The sequence below is a fragment of the Bufo bufo genome, chromosome 2 (genome assembly GCF_905171765.1).
Source record: "Bufo bufo chromosome 2, aBufBuf1.1, whole genome shotgun sequence".
Classification (NCBI taxonomy): Eukaryota; Metazoa; Chordata; class Amphibia; order Anura; family Bufonidae; genus Bufo; species Bufo bufo.
In genome coordinates, this window is record NC_053390.1 from 437291985 (window position 1) to 437297984 (window position 6000).

Consider the following 6000-nt stretch of genomic DNA (forward strand, 5'->3'; position numbering starts at 1 on the left):
CATGTTCTAAGGCCAACTTCACAAATTTTATCGGAACTTTTGATCACTTTTTTTTTTTTACATCTGTAACGTGCATTTTTGTTTTGCACTGTTTTGTTTCTTATGTGAATGGATATTACACTAACGTTTGTAGTGTTTCGAGGGTTAATGCATGCTGTATTTTGTAAAAATAAAAATATGACTGACCACACTGAAAATGCAAAACAAGAACCCCATGATAAACACCATGAAAATATGATTTTTCTTTCCACAAAAAGCTGTATGTGAAGCTTAAAGGGGTTCTGTACCTTTTTATTACTCATGATCTATGCTTTGGATTGATCATCAGCATCCGACGGTCGGGGGTCTGACTCCTGCAGATCAGCTGTTGGAGAAGGCAGCGTGCCATGGCCTTCTTGCTGTTTCCCTCAGCCCAGTGAGATCACGTCTAAGTCATGTGGCCTGAGCGCAGCTCAGCCCCATTTAAGTGAATGGTGCTAAGCTACACACAGGCCAGTGAAATAGTTGTGAGGTCATTAGCCTGCGACAAACAGCAATGCCGCAATATTATAAGGCCTAGTTCACACGAACGTACGGCTTTTATAGTTTTTTGCGGTCCGTTTTTCACGGATCCGTTGTTCCGTTTTTTGTTTCTGTTGTGTTCCCGTTTCTGTTCCGTTTTTTCCGTTCTGTTTTTCCGTATGGCATATACAGTATACAGTAATTACATAGAAAAAATTGGGCTGGGCATAACATTTTCAATAGATGGTTCCGCAAAAACGGAACAGATACGGAAGACAACGGATGCCTTTCCGTATGCATTCCGTTTTTTTTGCGGACCCATTGACTTTAATGGAGCCACGACCTGTGATTTACGGCCAAATATAGGACAAGCTCTAAATTTGTATGGAACGGAAAAACGGAAATGCGGAAACGCAATGCTTATGGAACACATTCCGTTTTTAATGCGGACCCATTGAATGAATGGTTCCGTATACGGAACACAAAAAAAACGGCCCGTACACTCGCAAAAAAACGTTTGTGTGAACTAGGCCCAAGGGTTGTCCATTTTTGTGTTTCAAACATTTTCACGCCCTTTTTCTTCAAGCGTATTTAGTGGTGCTTTTACAGTATTTTGCAACATTTTTCTTGACATTTTTAAAGATCTCTAAAGGAAAAATGTCACTCTCAAAACAGCAAGAAAACCAGAAACCAAAATGCTGTATGTATACTGTAGACAATTTTATTACAGAAATTAGACTAACATCTGGCGTTTGTATCCCCTGCTCAAAACATTAAAATAAGCATTGCAAAACCCCCAAAATGTGGGATCCTGGCTTTAAGGAGAACCTGTCACCTCTCCTGACATGTCTGTTTTAGTAAGTACTTGCATTCCCCATGTAATAACAATTATGGCACATGTACTCTTATAACTATGTTTTGCCATTCCTCTATTGTTCCTGCTAAAAGTTTATTAACCCTTAGACAACATGTGCCATACATGTATAGTGCATGATGTCTCTTTAAAGATGGCACACACGCCGGAGCAGGCGGCATAGTCTCCTGGTGCCTGCTGTTCCACACAGAAAAAATCTGGGGCTAATGTCTGAGATCGGCATCAATGCCGATTGCAGACATTTAACTCCTCAGATGCCTTGGTCAACTGTAACCATGGAATCTGAGGCTGCTTCCTCCCCAGGAGTTCTGCACACGCGGAGCCTGCTCTGCCTGGAGATTGGGGCAATTGTTTGTTCTGGAAGAGTTCCAGGCTATTACAGCGTAGCTGCAAATTAAGATGTGCCAACTTTGTTTTTTGTCTTTTCAGTCTGTATTTGGAGGTGTGGCTGTCTCAATTTTTCTCGTGCACTCCCAACTAACCCATCTTTCCCATAGGCTGATTTTAATTAGTGCAGTATAAATCTGAAGCCTTATCTGCCTGTATTCATTGGAGGCCAGTTGGCACCAGGAAAGGTATAATACAAAGTGGGTTTGTTGTGTGTATGTGGAGCCTGCCTACCCTAAATTTATTGGAGGTCAGTCAACACCAAAAGAGATAGCATTTAGTGTAGGTACCTGTCCAAAAGAGATCACCTTGATGTTGTGGATAAGCACAAATGATTATGATCAAAATATAATTGCTAAGAACCTTGCATTTATTCATATAGTGAGTATAGCATTAGTTTGCAGAGTGATGTTGAATTGTGTTTGATTTTGTATTTTCAGACATGGCGACACGCACCTGCACATTAGGATGTACTGACTAACATCATTATTTGTCTTTGCAGGCTATTACAGCTGTAGTTCTTATGGAGGCCTACAGGTGGCAGGGTTGCACAATAAAATAGAGAAATTGCCATACACTACAATATCAATTCATTGCATTTTAATCTGTAAGGGAGAAACAATCTGAAGACTGCATATCCAATCTCACTAGGGAGGCTTTAAAAAAAAAAAAGAGGGGGGGAATAAAAAAAAGTAAAAAAAAAATATTGAATTTTTTTTTTTATTATTACAATTCTAATTACCTCCCTTTTCCCATAGTAAAAATAAATTAACAATATAAAATAAAGGTCATATGCACTGCTGTGTCCCAAAATGCCTGATGTATTTAAAAATGTAAATGTATTTATCTTGTACATTGAACTCCACAACGGATAAAAAAAATAAAAATGGGCGATTTGCAGTTTTTTCATCACATCACCTCCCCCCAAAAAGTAATCAAAATGACATAAACACTCCAAAACAAAAACTACAGTTCACTCCACAGCTGATTAGATGGAAAAATCAAAGTTATTGGGGTCAGAATATGGCAATGCAAGGAAATAAAAAAAAATTCCAAAGTTTTTTTTCCAATATTTAGACCAAGAAAAACAATATAACTGTGGTATCGCTGTAATCATACTAACTCAGAGAATAAAGGTCAATTTTACTTCATAGATAATGCCGTAATGATGAAACCCATTAAATTATGGCACAATTGCATTTCTTTACTACATCGTATACAATATTAAAGAGGACCTTTCACCCATTATGACAATGTGAACTAAGTATACAGACATGTAGAGCGGCGCCTGGGGATCTCACTGCACTTACTATTATCCCTGGGCGCCGCTCCGTTCTCCTGCTATGCCCTCCGGTATCTTCGCTCACTAAGTTATGGTAGGCGGAGATTTCAGTCACTAAGTTATGGTAGGCGGAGTCAGCCCTTGTTCTGCTGTAGCGCTGGCCAATCGCAGCGCAGAGCTCACAGCCTGGGAGGTTCTTTTCTCCCAGGCTGTCAGCTCTGCGCTGCGATTGGCCAGCGCTACAGCAGAACAAGGGCAGACTCCGCCTACCATAACTTTGTGAACGAAGATACCGGAGGACATAGCGGGAGAACGGAGCGGCGCCCGGGGATAATAGTAAGTGCAGAGAGATCCCCGGGTGCCGCTCTCCATGTCTGTATACTTAGTTCACATTGTCATAATGGGTGAAAGGTCCTCTTTAAATGGTTCCAGTAGAAAGGAAACTTGTCCGGCAAAAAACAAGCCCTCATATGTCTACGTGAACAGAAAAATAAAAAAGTTATGGCTCTGCGAAGGCAGGGAGTGAAAAACGAAAATGCAAAAACGTAATAATGCTGTGCCATGAAGGGGCTAATAAATTGCTAACAGTCTGAAACAAAAATCCAACTGGGTGTTACGAGGTGGGGTGTCCCTGCATGGTCTGGCACTGACAACACGGATTGGATAGTGCTAGCATTACTGCTGTGTGATGGCACCCACAATGTCATGCAGCTATTAACAATACAGACCAACAAAACGGTTTAGTTTCATTTGAGTCCGCTGTGGCTTGTACAGCCGCGTGCTCAACCTCAGCGCACCCATATCACAACTTTGACACGACAACACCATGTAGTTGTACCCTTAATTTTGAAAGTACTGTATGCTTTTTTGACGTTGTGAGAGGTTAATGTTTAGTTAACTGCCTTTTATTTGAATCCCTTTGTATCCAAGGGCTTATCCTGGAATTTATACTGATGACCTATCCATTGGATAGGTCATCAATATCAGATTGGTGGGGGTCCAACAACTGGGACCCCTGACAATCATCTGATAGAAGAGGTCGGCATTCCGTGAGCACTGTGGCCTCTTCCAAGGACATGTGACTTCACCGTACATTGGTCACATGGCCTGGTTGCAGCTCAGCCCCATTGAAGTGAATGGGGTTGAGCTGCAATACCAAGCACAACCACCATACAACTGGTGGCTCCCTGAAAGAGCTGATTGCCGGGGATAGCGGGACGCGGACCCCTGCCGATGTAATAATGATGACCGAGGATAGGTCATCATTATCAATTCCTGGATAACTCCTTTAATGAACAAATATAACCATGGAGGCATAGGAATCTGTCGCTTGAAGAATACAAAACCAAAAAACTCAAACAAATGTGGTCCCAAAGTTAAGGTAAATTATTTTATTTTTCATATTGAACACATTTGTGCTACTGAATTCTTAATGCACAATCCAGATATAGGGGCATGTGACCACTGAAACCAATCATCAGCTGTAACAGATTACTGCTGGAACCACTGATTGCCTGCAGTGGTCACATGCCCCTGTGTTGGGATGTCATTGCCAGACAAAAAAAACTGAGAGGCGGGGGAGGTGAGCACTGCTCTTTTTATTTTTACACAGCACTCTTATTTTTGAACATAATTTTTGGGGATGGAAAACCTCTTTAAAAAAGCATTGAAAATTTGCACTTTGTGTACATGGATAAAACCAGGAATTAATCCAAAAAAGAATAAAGGACTTATATTTCTCCTAAGCAGCTGGATTCACACTTGCAGGTGTCAATGCAGTATTTGGAGCCAAAGCCAGAAGTGGATCCAAAAGGAAGGAAACGTTTAATGTGCTCTTCTCCTATAACAGAGAACGCAAAACAATAGCCCCAATGTGAACAAACCTTTTTGTCTCTTGTTTTTGTTTTGTTTTTGTTTCAGGCATCCAAATCAAATTGGATCCATTCCAAAAACTGATTCATCACTTTACATCTGCTTTTTTTGGGTGATAAAAAATGATCATGTTTTACATGGGTTACCTGGGAACAAGGAAAGTGACTTGTGATTGGTTGAATTTTTGGACAAAGGTTGTGTCAGTGGGAGGACAGACATACTTCTTAATTTTTTTTTATTTTAACAGATCAGTTAATCTGATTTAAAAAATAAATACTATACTATTGCATATAGAGATGAGCGAATTGCATATTTTGAAATTCGTTCACTCTTCGTTTACTGGTAAAAGGTGAATTGCGTTATGGATTCCGTTACCACGGACCATAACGCAATTCTATGATGGAATGCATGAAGGAATGCCTTTAGAGGCATTCCGCTATTTATTCCATCATAATAGAAGTCTATGGGCTGCAAAACGGATCCGTCCCATTTCCGTTATGCATTCCATCATAGAATTGCGTTATGGTCCGTGGTAACGGAATCCATAATGCAATTCAACTTTTTACCAGTAATACTGCTGGGTGCAGTTATTTTTTAGGGCATTGTGTTTCAATAATTATTGAAGGGGGCTAGTGGCGTAACTAGAGTGTTATGGGCCCCAGTGCAAACTTTGGATCGGGCCCCCCCCCCCATTTTTACAAAGAAGCGGCAGATTTTCTTACTAAGGGCTCTTTCCCGTGTGGCTAGTCCGCTGCGTGAATGAGGGCCAAGCCCCATTCCCGACAGCAGAGGCACGGAGCAGTAACATAATTGATAATGCTCTTTGCCTCTCTGTGACCTTTTTACTACAAAATCAAAGTGAGATAAAGTTGTCACTGTGATTTTGTAGCAAAACGATCATAGAGAGGCAAAGAGCATTATCAATTATGTTACTGCTCCGTGTCTCTGCTGTCCGGAGCGGGGCTTGGCTCTCTTTCACACAGCGGATTAGCCACACGGGATCCGCCTGTGTTAAAGAGCCCTAAGCCCAATGCATGGCTACACTAACCCGGTCCTAATAAAATCTGGTCCTACCTCATCCAGG